This window comes from Lissotriton vulgaris, chromosome 10, assembly GCF_964263255.1.
Source record: "Lissotriton vulgaris chromosome 10, aLisVul1.2, whole genome shotgun sequence".
In the NCBI taxonomy this organism is placed as follows: domain Eukaryota; kingdom Metazoa; phylum Chordata; class Amphibia; order Caudata; family Salamandridae; genus Lissotriton; species Lissotriton vulgaris.
The window spans coordinates 1,016,150,731-1,016,165,615 of NC_141698.1; the positions used below are offsets into that span (position 1 = coordinate 1,016,150,731).

Genomic DNA, 14,885 nt, shown 5'->3' on the forward strand with positions numbered 1-14,885 from the left:
ATCCATCACTGACCACTAAGACATTAACATGTCCCTGACTGTCTTTGAAGCCTCACTCATAAATGCCTTAGACTCAATTGCGCCGCTAAGAAAACCTACACCACGAGGAGAAAAATCCCCGCTCCCTGGTATTCTGAATCGTTACGGAAGGAGAAACCCACAGTAGGGAGTCTAGAATGCATACGGGGAAAGGATAAAACCAATGAGGGCAAACTTGCCTATGAAGACGGCCTGAGAACATATCTCAAACACTGTAATTTGGCCAGAAGAACTCACATAGCACAGAGAATTAACTCTGCAAAAAACTCTCCCAAGCAGTTGTTTATAATCCTTAAAGGATTCACAAACCCCAATAGTGGAATTCACACAATACTGGTATCAAGCTCACAGCGACACCCTCCCGGCCCACTTCAAACACAAAATTAACAGCATTGACAGCACGTTTACAAACTCAGTAGCCTCCATAACAGAGGAACCTCAAAAAGTACCACACCCCTGCATTTTGGAAACATTTAGTCTGATGACAGAGGATCAAACTCAGGCCCTAATAAATGCCATCAAATCTGGGTCCCCTGAGACCGGGCATCTCCCCATGTAATTACCAGTTTATCCCCTATTCTGTGTAGTCTCATTACAGACCTATGTTACCTCTCCCGACAGCAGGCTAGTATACCTCGCAAAGGGAAGACAGCGTATATTAGGCCTCTTCTTAAAAAAGTTACAACTGACCCACAGAATTTGGCAAACTACAGACCTATCTTCCTTCTTCTATTTGTCTCCAAAATTCTAGAGTCCTCAATGAATGCCCAACTAGTATCGACCTGGAATCTAACCATCTGCTGGACCCCTCGCAATCAGGCTTTCGTGCCTCACATAGCACGGAGGCTGCACTAGTGGAAGTTACTGACACTATTAAACTGGCACTAAACCAGAGATCTTCGGCCATTTTGGTACTTCTACACCTTTCAACAGCATTCAATACCATCTCCCATCAGATCTTAGCACATTGACTTTGGGAGGTTGGTATCAGAGGTAAAGCCCTTGAAAGGTTGATTAACTTCCTGTCAGAACATACTAACTTGGTCCAGTTGGGCGAGCACACATCGGCATCCTCAACTCTAGATAAGGGGGCACCACAGGGTTCAATCTTGAGCCCCACTCTATTTCATGGATATATGGCCCCCCTGGCATGACTCGTGAGATCCTATGGTTTTTAAACCATTTCCTTTGCCGATGACACAGAACTGATCATCACTATGGACCACGACCCTATTCTGACCAAAGTGAGATTTAAACAATGCCTACTGACAGTAGCCACATGGATGTCCAACAACTGTCTTCAAGTGAACGTGACCAAAACGGAGATCCTTCTGTGCGGGAAGGCACATGCAGCCTGGTCAGTGGACTCGTGGCCATCGGAGCTGGGACCTCCACCTACCAGGAACAAATATGCAAGGAACCTAGGAATATTGATGGACGACAAGCTCACCATGAGTGAGCATGTCAAAACTGTCACTGGAACCTGTTTTGGCCTCATGCGAACCCTTAAAAATGTCTTTCAATGGACTCCTCTCCATGGCAGGAAGACTCTGGTACAAGCACTGATAATGAGCCACCTGGACTACGGCAATGCCATTCTGGTGGGTAGTAATGAAGGCTCCAGGCCCAGGTTCCAGGTGGTGGAGGACTCGGCTGCTCACCTGATCCTGAACCCCCCCCCCCCCTTTTCTCCTCGGAACCCTCTCTCCACTCCCTTCACTGGCTCTAGATTAAAAAGTGTGCCCTCTTCAAACTTCTCTGCCTGATGTGTAGACCCTGCTTGGGAAGGGTCCACTTTACCTTAGGAAGAAACAGCAGACATATATCCCAGCACGTCAGCTTAGATCGAATTATCTATTTCTTCTATGCCCCAAATTTATTAGAACGACTAGGTTCGGAAGCTGCTCCTTTTCATTCCTGGCACCGCATCACTGGAATTGGCTACCTTTATCCATACAAGCATTAAAAAAACTCTTGAAAACATGGCTATTCACTCAGTAGGCTCTCATTTAGAGTCTGCTCACACACTGCAAATGTGCCTAGAGATCCCTTTGGGGAGGATTTGTGCGCCTATTATTATTATTAATATATTCTTATATAGCACCAGATTCGACCCCCGAAGGGGTATCTCCGTGCTTGCCTTGGGAACCTGTCCTGGCTTTTCCCTGTGAGATAGCCCCTACAGGGCATCCCCAAGGTGAAAGCCAGGCATCCCGCCGCGGGGGGGCCGTTGTGGAGATTAAGCAAGCTTAATGCCCAGAGTTGCAGAGTGTGAACCCATGATTAGGTCAGGCACCGAAGCGAGAATTATCGAGTCCATGGACATTTGAACTCAAGACCCTGCCGAATCGGGAATTGAACCCTGGTCCCGGGTCTGACCTCTGCTTCAGGGTCTGCCTGCTCTAACCAGTGAGCCACACTCCTCCACCTAGCAAGTGGAATAAATAAATAGAGTCTTGCTGAACCTGTAATCCCAGCTAGCGTGGCTAACGCTTGCAAGAATCAATCAGCTGTTTATTTGGGAATATATGGCATCCTGAAGGATGTGGGATTGTCACTTTTACTGATCTTCATTAATAAACTAATATTGAAATGCTCTACAAAGTAGGTTTGCCATATGTTGTTTCTAAATATGGTCAGTGCATTTGACTGAGTGGAGTGGGTCACAGAAGCGGCTGGTAAATCTATGATTTGTTGGTATTTCCCACATGATTGATTACTTTCCAGTATGCTCTGCTTTCCAGCGTATGTGGCAGATTGTGAGAACGGAGAACGACCACAGTGGTGAGAACTGGATGACAACAGCTGAAGAATGTTAACATTTGAAGTATGAGCCATGACCTAATCAATCTTAAATACTTGTTCAGGTGTGTATATTCAGCTGTTATTTGAGTAGTTGTGCATGTGAGGGAAGCTTCTTACAACAGGGAAGATTTTTTTGGTACAGGTTGTTAAACTCTAGCAAGGGGGCCAGCATGCTGAGGAACAGCTGAAAATGAGAGTTGGTGTGGGAGGCTCCATTCTCCCTGAACCAAGCAGTTGCTCACTTGTGAGTCAGTATCTAAAATGTCAGCTTATTTTTATTTAAAAAACTATACAACCATTGCACAATAAATACAGCAAGTTTATTAAAAAATAAATAAATAACAAAGCACAAAATATGTTTCACTAACAAAACATGAGAGACTAGCATAGAAAGTCCTTGCATTGACTTAATTTCTCTGGTGTTTTTGGAAAAGTACACATGATACAGCGGGACACAGAGAATTCAATACTGGTATAAAATTTGAAGATCCTGCTGTTCCTTTCTTTGGCTCCCGGGGCGAATCATTCATTGTGAAGCAGACATGATATTTCAGTGAGATCAGGGCTAATTTTTAACAATAAACAAATATTAAATACCAATAAATAAAAAATAACATTTTACAGTCCTTACAAAGGAATCTCAATCCTATAGTTTCTGGCCAGCCAGATGCTTCTTATTTGTAGGGGTCAAAGGGGACCTTTTTGTTCTGTGAGACATGACAGCACTTTTCATGAGAGGAGAGTACATGACTGTCACTCATTGTTTTATACAATGTTTAGATAATGTTCCTCTCCTTGAGGCGATTTTCAATTTTATATAAAACAACGTATATTAAAGATGAGTGCACCAGGTGGGTCATTCAACATTTGTGAGAGGGATGTATTTTGATTGAGCACTTTTAGTACAGGGAGGATGTCAGGTGTGAGCTGTCTGCACCTTTAATGCAGAGAGAATTCCAGGTGTGAGCTGGATACACCTCTACCGCAGAGAGAATGCCAGGTGTGAGCTGTCTGCCACGCTCTCGATCTCCTCCACAACTTCAATAATGGCTTCCGCCTGGTCTTGGTGGAGCACATGGCTAGCGTTGGAGCGGAATTTCTCATGGAGTGATTCTTGGCTGAGGGGCTTCCTCCAGTGTCCATAGAAGGTGTCACATCTGCCCGTCATGATCTCTCTGCTGTCCAGGAGCAGCGCTACTTCTCCATACATCTTGTCGAAGTTAGCTGCATTGTCCTCTGGGTGTTCCACCACCACCTTCTTCAGCAGCTTGATGAGGTCAGGTCTCCTGAGGCTGTCCTCGCTGAAGGAAGAGATGCCCACCTTGCCATCCAGGAGGGCAGTGCCGGCATTGAACTGGAAGGAGTGTCGGGCCTGGTACTCAGACTCTGGGAAGGGGCTGTTGATGTACTTGGAGACTGGGACCCTCAGAAGAATAGAGCGGATGGCAGCGAGGTTGAAGAAGCCCATTACATTGATGACTCGGTTTCTGTCTGAGATGGCAGCATCTACGACCCAGTGCATGCCCAGCTGAGCTGGGAATCTCTTGAAGGCGATGTCTTATTTCTCCAACAGGAAGCTGTAATCTTGATCTGGCACTGCCAGAGGCGAGGGCTGGTAGTCACCATAGAAAGCACTGAACCCTGAGCAGCCGGGCACATCATCCAAGATTAGTGGGTTGGCTTCCATCCCTCGGGCAGCTAAAAGTGCTGCTTCCATGCCAAGGCGGGTGGCGTTGGCAATATGGAGAGGCTTGGCAAGAGTCGCTGCATTGGCAATAGGTGCCCCTACCAGAGAGGTTGCGATCACCAGAGCATGCGCACATTTGTCTGTATTCAATGAAAGAAGTTTCGCTCTGGCAGCAGCACTGCCCATGGTGCCAACAACAGATGGTGGGTGGAATCTGATAGGAGATACAAAGAACAGTGTCAAACATGGCATAAGGTTAATGGCAAGATAGTTGCATGGGTAGTACTAATAATAAGTGTGAACTAAAGGAATATGCTAAGAGCATGTCAGATATGTACCATTAAAGCCATCATGAAGTGTGAGAAGGCATTGTCAATATGCTAAGATCTAATTAAGCACTTAATATAAATATATAATCCAGTTACAGTGAACAGAAAAAGAATCTTTACCATGTTTACATTGTGTGCTATCCACATACATGAAACTGTTTGCATCACAGGCTCTTCTTTGGGATATTTCTTCCCTCTGTGCACATCAGGCACAGATCATAACATTACCCCCTCTAGGGACCTCACTCATAACACATGAGCTATTTCTACCCTCTTTGAGCATCACAACCATGGTCTTGAGATACTGCAGCCCCTGAGGGCATTCTGTGTTGGTCATGGGATATTTATGTCCTTTGTGGTCATCACACATACCTCTTGGGGATATTGCTGGCTTCATTGGAGAAATGCATGAGTCTTCCTTGCACCTCGATGCCTACGTTGAATGCCAACAGGAAGTCTAAGCCACTGGGTCGTGAGCCCGCCGGGAGCATCTGGGAAGCAGCCATTAGAGCCGGCAGCACAGCGCCCGAGGGGTGAGTGGCAGGGTGCCAAGTGTCATCGAAGTCCATGGAGTGAGTCTGTAGAAGAGGAGAGGAGGGTTAGGAGGTCCCTAAAGAAGGAAACCAGGAAGTGATGGTAACCAGAACGATAGTGTCATTAACCTATGGAAACAATTTACAGACAAGGAGGAACCATATTCTAAAATGTTGTTGAGTGACTGCACCAATGCCCAATACAGACTCTCTACAGAAGTGGAAACAGACAAGATTGAACACTGGAGGAGAATGTATAGGAGTAAAATTCTCATGAACTCATCACTCCTAGCCTAGGATTGATGGATACATTGATAAGCAGCTGTCAAATTCCTTACCGCCACTCCATTGACATATGCAGCCAGCGTGGGAGGGAGTCTCATTATTTTCCTTCCATACACAGAGCTGATCGCAGACAAAGAGAACATGTCCTGTTGGAGAGAGCATAAAGTGTTGAATTAACAGTGCTCCTAGTCACCTAGCAGGGGAAGAAGGTAGGTTGTGAGAGGATGGGTAACTCAACACTGAACACAGATGGTACATCCCATACCTGGAGGGGTCTAGTAGGAGAAAGAAAGGAGCAGGCCAGGGTTCTCCATGAGCAGGAGTAGTGTTCCTGAAGGACAGCTGTGTAGGAGATCAGTGGTCCCAATGTTTAGCTGCTTACCCTTGATGATACTTTCCCTACTGTTGCACCCACTGGAGTGGGAATAGTAATTTTAACCCCAACGCTATCCAACGCTTTCCCTACTGTTGCACCCACTGGAGTGGGAATAGTAATTTTAACCCCAACGCTATCCAACGCTTTCCCTACTGTTGCACCCACTGGAGTGGGAATAGTAATTTTAACCCCTACGCTATCCAACGCTTTCCCTACTGTAGCACCCACTGGAGTGGGAATAGTAATTGTAACCCCTACGCTATCCAACGCTTTCCCTACTGTTGCACCCACTGGAGTGGGAATAGTAATTTGTACCCCTACCCCATCCAACGCTTTCCCTACTGTTGCACCCACTGGAGTGGGAATAGTAATTTTTACCCCTACGCTATCCAGCGCTTTCCCTACTGTTGCACCCACTGGAGTGGGAATAGTAAATTTTACCCCTACGCTATCCAACGCTTTCCCTACTGTTGCACCCACTGGAGTGGGAATAGTAAATGTTACCCCTACGTTATCCAACGCTTTAGCTATTGTAGAATTCACTACAGTTGTTACAATAAATTTTAACTATTTTGCTATGCTACGGTAAAAATATTATATATGTTTATTTAATAAATAAAATTATATAAATATATATGTATTATTTTTTTATATATTTTTTTAATTTACAATAAATATTTATTAATATAACATTAATTTATTAATTTTAAGTAAGTTTATAATAAATATATTTATTACTACATTAGTTTTAACTTAATTTAAAGACATTTTAAAAAAACGATATTTTTACAGTCTATATTTTAGTAACTCGATATTTTAGAGTCGATATTTTAGTACTTACCTGTTTAAAGATAGCCAGTCGATATTTTGTCCATCAATATTTTATCAACAATATTATGGCAACTCGATATTTTTGAGGTCGATATAATTTCAGTGATCCAGAGAGAGGTCTCAGACCAAGAGGAATATCACCAGAACCAGTAACTTGACCCAGGACATAGAAAGAGGTCGCAGACTAAGGGGGAGTGACTTCATAACTAGTTACTGGGCACAAACTACAGAGACCCCATACCAGGGGCTGTGAGTGTAGAGACACTTACCTTCCACTGACGCTGTGTGCACCCGCCTCGACACCCTCGGGATGCCCTGTGGCTTCTGGAAGAAGAAAGAGAGTGACATTAGCTGAGTTGTTGGAGTGAATCAGAACATGGAAAGGAGAGAAAAGGGCTAGAAGAGCAGAGCAGAGGGCAACGAGGGTGAGAAGGGAAAGAGGACAGAGCAGGAGAAATACCAGAGGAGAGGTTTGAGGGGGGTCCCTGTTAAAGGCTCCAGTCTGTCAAGCTGCAGTCCAAGACTGGAAAATGAGAATCTTCAGCCTGGCCCATGGGCAGTCCCAGCTTTGCAGATAAGCAATCCTAGGAGGGAACATGCCCTCTCCCCAGCATGACACATAAGACGTCACTGCCTGGCATATCAGCAGGTAAAGCCTGGTTTATAAACAGCCCTTGACTTGCACATTAGCTGCAGGCTGGCACCATAGCCACTCTGTCTCAAGGATCAAACCTGGTCCATGTAAACAGCGCCTCTAGCGCATTTAACAGCACCTGGGATTTTCTAGGCACCACCCTGGCATATGATGCCAGCATCTCTACACACATGTGATGTCAGCACTCCGATAAATTATGGCAGCACCCTGGCAAATGAAGTCAGCACACTGACAAATAATGAAAGTACCCGGCACTATAGGAACCATACTTGGATGTTATGCCAGCGCCTTCCGTTGGCATATATCTGGTCGCAGCACTTTGACAGAGGATGCCCGTCTTCTGGCCTATGACGCCAGCACGCTGGGAGATGATGCCAGCACCTTGGCACACCATGTCTGGACTTGAGGTGGTCTCTGTTCTGGTGCAGGGACTCTGGTGAGATGCTGGCACGGGAACAGTGTGGGTATGACATCAGTTGGCACAGTATGAAACTGTTCATCGTGTTCCTGTCATGGGCGTGAAATCGGCAATGTTCCCTAGGGCACAGTGTACCAACAGGGTTTACCAAATGGCACAACCATGTCATCTGGGACCCCATATTTCTATTGGCACAGACTTCTGAGCTGCCTCTAAAGACTCTGGCTAATTGAAAACGTTGTGTGACGTGCATTATTACACATTGTGAAAGAAGCACTCACAATCCAGTCCCAAACTCCTCTTACTACAGATCTTAATTACCTAAGATGCTCCTGTTATGTCACGGTAGACATGCACATCCATAGCATGAACAGAACAGAAACACATGACTAATGCACTCAGAGCAGACGATTGAAAAACACACGATGAGGTCAGAAGAAAAGGGGCGACCCTTTTATTAATCAACGAATATTTAAAAACGGAAAAGAGTTAAAAAGTGTGAGTAGGAAAAGTATTTTAACATTTCGAGAATGCTGACGTGAAATAAAAGACGAATAAACGTGTGAAAGGAGTATTATGACCAAGTACATCTTCTAATAAGTAAATGCCCTCTCTGCTCTATTTTAAAATAAATCTCTATAAAAACAAATTGAATTTCGAGATCTAGAGACGGGCGTTCAACCAATGGAAACAGACGATGCGTCCCAAACTATTGCAAAATATACAAATACAGCCGTTACAGCTGCGACCCCCATATCTGTAGCAGGGGCTCACCTGGAAGGCGCCTTGAAGCATCCTGTGCCCTGGTGTCTGCTCTGTCCTTAGTGGGGTTGTCTCTGTCGCGTCAGTCAGTCTCTGGGGAGGTCTCCTCTGTCTCTGCAGTCAGTCTTAGTTCCAAGAGAGGTCTCAATCAGTCGCTGTCTTTGGAGATAGATGTTCTCTGTCCACCTGGAAGGGTCTTTTCTGTCCCTGTCCTGGGACAGTCCTTCGCTCTCTCTCGGGTGCTGACAGGAAGGGGCGGGTTGGGCCTCTAGTGCTGGCAGGTGTTGTGTCTCTCTCCAGCCAGGGGTTAAATACACTTAAGGGGGAAGTGATCTCCCCTAAAAAAGCCCTATGTGGAGTGACATCACTAAAAGGGGCGGGGCTGGGCCCGGCATCTCCCTCTGGGAAAGACCAGGAAGACCTCTTAGAAATTCCTGCAGTCCATAAACTGGAGAAAAGAACAAAGGTGGGGGAGGGGCCTGTGGGAAACCCCTGGAGACATCCCAGACTGCGTCGAAGTGTCCGCGAGCCCTCCCCTGGCTTCCTAGGATGACGGATGGACTTAGACAATGGTGACGGTGATGTCAAGAGGGCGTGTGCGCGCGCTCAGATATATAGCTCCTCCTCTGTGCGCTTCTAAACCTGAGCATATATGTATGTACAAATGAAACTGCAATTCTAGTTACAATCGAACACCAGATCTGAACCCCAGACACATAACAGGCAAAGTAGTCTGTGCCATGGGAGAAGCAGCATGTACCTGAAAAAATATGTCCTCTGGAAAAAGACCTAGAGAAAATCCTTTCTAAATGACACCAAGTTTGAATATTTACCACTGCTCCTCTGACAGTTAATAGCCCCTTGAAATTCTATTATAAATGAATCTCTAATATACCAGGTCTCTGCCATCATATGCCAGGCTTCTTCCAATACAAATGTAAGTTTTGCTCAAATATGCCAAAGTTTTCCCAATTACATAACGCTGAGTGTTGTTAATATGATGATCAAGGCGCTAGCCTGTCCCCGGGGCTCCTCAGCTGTGCGAGACATAAGGATGCTGCTCACAGCGCCAGCCATCTGCTCACAGTGCCAGGTGTCTGCTCACAGCGCCAGGTGTCTGCTCAGAGCGCCAGGGGGCTGCTCGCATTGCCAGGTGTCTGCTCAAAGTGCCAGGGGGCTGCTCACAGCGCCAGGGGTCTGCTCACAGTGCCAGGTGTCTGCTCACAGCGCCAGGGGTCTGTCACAGCGCCAGGGGTCTGTCACAGCACCAGGGGTCTGCTCACAGTGCCAGGGGTCTGCTCATAGTGCCAGGGCTATGCTCACAGTGCCAGAGGGTCTGCTCATAGTGCAAGGGGTCTGCTCACAGTGCCATGGGTCTTCTCGTAGTGCCAGGGGTCTGCTCATAGTGCCATGTGGTCTGCTCATAGTGCCAGGGGGTCTGCTCATAGTGCCAGGGGGTCTGCTCACAGTGCCAGGGGTCTGCTCACAAAGCCTGGAGTCTGCTACTCAAAACTGACATTCATGTTGGTAATGCAGTGATGCCCCAGAGTGTGAAATGCATCTTCCTGTGCCAGTCACTTACCCGGCCCCTGCAGGTAAAGCACCATCACCATGTCAATAACTCACATCGACGGAACACACAAAGACGACCCACAGTCCATGGACGATTTCAATATGTCAATGAGTATATCACAATAAGTAGGAGTGTACCTTCTTTTTTTTATTTCAAATGATTTTATTAGGAATTTTTTTAGATACACAGTACAGAGATAGTGAAGGCAAAACTGGTCTTGTTATAGCGTCGTCCGTTGCAGTTAGTATACACTAGATATGATGGGACGCTTTTATGCTGCGTATGCATAAACGGCCTATGACATTTGCAGCATTTAATGTTCTTGTGCGTTGCCTTCGTAATTGAGAAATCAATTGGAATTTTTTTTTATTCTCCCCCTTTTTCCTAATGTTGTGTTCTTTGTTTCTTTTTTTTTCCAGAGTTTTATATAGCGCGAACTTGACCCGAAGGTGTAAGGTATCTGAGCGCTTTACACGAGCACCAGTTGCTTTAAATGAGGACACATTAATTTTTAGTAGGCACAGGAAGATGAACTGATTTTCCCAGGGTTACAGGATGTTGCGCATCCTTGCTGAGACGTGACCCAGTTCCCCAGATTTGAGGTCCAGCGCCCTAGTCGTTAGGCTACTTCCTCTCCCCTATGTTATTAGTTTTCGGCAGGACTGTGCTTGTGAAATCTATTGTTTTTCATATAAACTTAAGAGGGGTTTAAATCCAGGCTTTTCATTGGTTTCTTTGCTTACCACTTACTTTTCCGCCATTTCTATTGGCTATAGCATATTTTCCTGCATTTACCAATGTTTGTAACTCATCTGCTTCTCTTGTTAGTTTCCCGTAGCCGAAATACTGTTAATAGCAGCTTTGGTAGAACTATTTTTCATAAAGTTTTGCCTCGTTCTGCTTTTTTGTCTTGCAGCAGATTTACATAACACAATTTATCACCCGGAGAGATGAAGTGACCTCACAGAATCACAGAACGCCGCGCCGCGGAGACTTGAACCAGGATCTACAGCTCTTGATTCAGCCGCTCTGGTCGCTATGCCACATCCTCTCCACTCCCATGAGACTTGACAGGAAGCTCTTTCCTTTGCCCCGAACAGTGATTGATAAAAACAGCTCATTATTCTTCACACAGGCGAAACCGTTGAATTACCATTGCTTGTTAGGTCTCGTGACCTACAATGCGCGCAAGCGCATTGAGGGAGCGAGAATTCAAGTCGGCAAAATCCTCGTCAAACCAAGGGCTTACAGCCGCGGTTTTCTTGAAGTTCACGTGAATCACGTGAACAAACAAGCACGCGCATCAGGCACTCCTCCCACACCTCACGGACATCTGTTCATTTCTCCTCCCCCTCCCCAGCCAGCTTCCCCCAGGCCCCTGCTGCTTCACACCCAGCCTCTGCACCCTCTGCACTCCCACGCCTGTCGCATTTCTCCTCCCCCCTCCCCTTCTCTACCTTCCCTCCGTCTTGTCTATCACGTGCTTTTCTTATTCTTTCTGTCAGATTTTTATTCATTTCCTTTCAATTTCTTCCTTTTTGTTTTCTTTCTGTTTCCTGCTTTGTATCCCATGGATCTCGCTTTTCATCTTCTTCCTACACTACACTAATGTTCATGTAAAATCACAGAAAGACCCTGTGAAGTTCCGGGGATCACATTTTGTAGCAAGTGGCTGAATTGCACTTTTAACGAGTGGGTCTTGATGAGGTAACATGCTAATGGCACAGTCTGATTTTGATTTTACAATGACGTCTGCATTATTCAACCATTGGAGAAAGAGCATTTGCATTAATCAACCAATATTCAAACTCCAGCGCTTCCTCAGTCACCGAAAATGTCGCACCGATCCGGTGGCGCAAATGTTACCATTAAACTGATTGATCAGTAAGAATGTCACAGTCCACAATCCCACGTCAGAACTCTACATTTATCTAATCAATGTTTTGGCCTTCACAGGTTTACCGAAGAGCTGCCACGTCTCCTAGTTACGATATCAGTCTTAATTCCTTCCTTCTCCTCGTCGGCTTGTAGTAACTGTTGTTTCACGAGTGTACGGGACATTCACTTTTAACATTGAGCTTTTATCTTCTGTCCCACGCGCATCAGGCACTCCTCCCACACCTCACGGACATCTGTTCATTTCTCCTCCCCCTCCCCAATCCAGCTTCCTCCAGGCCCCTGCTGCTTCACACCCAGCCTCTGCACCCTCTGCACTCCCTCGCCTGTCGCATTTCTCCTCCCCCCTCCCCTTCTCTGCCTTCCCTCTGTCTTGTCTATCACGTGCTTTTCTTATTCTTTCTGTCGGATTTTTCTTTATTTCCTTTCAATTTCTTCCTTTCTGTTTTCTTTCTGTTTCCTGCTTTGTATCCCATGGATCTTGCTGCCTGTGCCAGCCATGGTCCCTTTCATCTCCTCAGTCACCCCCAGAACCACAATGTTTCGGTGTACCCCAGACTGGCAAGTCTGGGACCGCGAAGCAGGTCACCATTGCTGTTTATAAACTAACATATACGAAGTGCCTAATGACATCAGCTGGGTGTCTGCATATGTGATCCTGGGAAATTGGTAATTCTTCCCGAAGCTATAAATAGCAACGCTTAATTACACAGCTAATTACCCTGTTGCACAATACTCCCATGGACAGGAAAAACTGTCTCAATAGTGAGTTTTCATAAAGCAGCCCAGAAGTGTATCCCCACCCCCACAATGCCCCCCCACCCAAACATTCGATCTGGGAGAACAAAGCCAGCTAGTTGGCTCAGTGAGTTAAGTGCTCGATGCGGATGGATGTCTGTTGGAGCTGCCAATCACAAGTTCAAATCCTGAAAAGGTTCACCTCTGCCTTTTCATCCTTCTAGGGTTCATAATTTCAGTCCTATTGAAACGGGGGGGGGATGATAACCACGATTTACAGCACTTAGAACCCTCAAAACTGGAGTGCTGAGCGCTTAGAACAACACAGAGTGGGAAGGGTCAAACAACACAGAGGGGCAATGGTCTGGGGAAGCACACAAGAAAGTCACCTGGAATAAATATGCACTATGCAGTGCTTAAGCAAGAAGAAACAAGAGAGAGCAGTGTGAGGGGGGAAAGTAGACGGATAAGAGACCGACACGGAGCAGGAGAGGGAAAAGAAGCGCATAAGGGAGATAACTGGAAACACATGCACTCACTGGGAGTTCTTAAGCCTAGAGAACACACAGCAAATAACCTTATCTCTATTGGCAGTCGCTGGAGAAGGTAATGGTGCAGAGGAACACTTCGGGCAGAGGCATAGCCATTCATGGGTACAACAGGTGCAGTGGCACTAGGACCCAGATGCCTGAGGGGTATGCTCAAACCTGACTATTGGATTATTTTATAATTCAGTCAGCAGCCAAGGGACCCATTTCATTCCTTGCACTAGGGCCATTGAAAGGCTGGCTACCCCACTGACCCCAAGAGCTCTTGGCAAGAGGGATGTAGGAATGCCCGGTAGGAAGGGAGCACAGGGTTATTTCACTTCCCCCCCTCGCCTCCAGGCTTTCATTTTGTGGTGAGGGAGCATACGGGAAATCTTCTCTCCAATGTTCCTTCTGACCCACAGGCAATTGCTTGCGAGTTAGGGTGCAAGTGGGAAAGCTTCAGATGGTGATTGGGGCAATCATAGAGATTTGCGTGGGGGGGGGGGGGGGGGGAAGAGAAACAAGCACTGGCGTTGCCAATAGGTCTCGCAGTAGGAAAGTTGGAGCTATTACAATTGCAAATAACAATGCCTTTTATTTTTCTTTTCATTTTAAAAACATAAAGGGCTTTGTCATTTACAAAACCAATAGCTCCAACTTTCCTACTGCGAGACCTATTGGCAACGCCAGTGCTTGTTTTTATTACATTGATTGTGCTCTGCAATAATTCGGATTGATGCATTTTTAATGACTAATGAATATATAATTAAAAGATCTATGTGTGTTTTAAAAATTACTGTGGCACTACATTTGTTCCATTGTGGTGACTGAATGTGAGTGTATTTATTGTTTAAATAATCTAGCAAGGGGAATCCCTTAGATTGACTGGTTGCTTAAACACTGCCCCTTGTTTTGAGGGGTGTCTCTCTTTTTCAAGCAGAAGTAAAGGGACCCTTTAATCGGACACCCCAGAACCCCATACACGGAAGGCTCTGTCCAGGTAAGTCCTATCTCTCTTTCTTAGATCGGCCACTCACTGTACCTGTTGTGTAATTATTACATTATTTACGTTTCTGTTAGTCTAATCTTTATATGTTTCTAATTGTACACGCTTTGTGTGTAGTCTATTCCCTGTTCCTCGGTACAGGCGCTATGGTGCCTCGAGAGGCCTAGTTGGCACTACATTGCAATGAATAAACACAGAAATTAAATCCGTTTTATTTTATATTCTCTAGGGAGGGATGCATTTCATTCCCCTTTAAACCGATGTATTTTCTGTGGAAATCTGAGCACCTTCTCCCTCCCTTCCCCGTCTCTGCCCTGTCTCTGCATATGTATTCCTGCCCGTCCTGGACACTGTCCTGTATGTGAGTTGTGACCCCTGCTGCTAAGGGTGCCCGTAGAAGCAACTCGCGGGTGTGAAACCCC

General features: G+C 45.9%; 1 pseudogene; it reads right to left on the reverse strand.

The window, feature by feature from the left end:
* Window positions 1-3,823: 3,823 nt before the first annotated feature.
* LOC147689196 (cis-aconitate decarboxylase pseudogene) lies at window positions 3,824-4,366 on the reverse strand (annotated as a pseudogene).
* Between the last annotated feature and the right edge of the window lie 10,519 nt (window positions 4,367-14,885).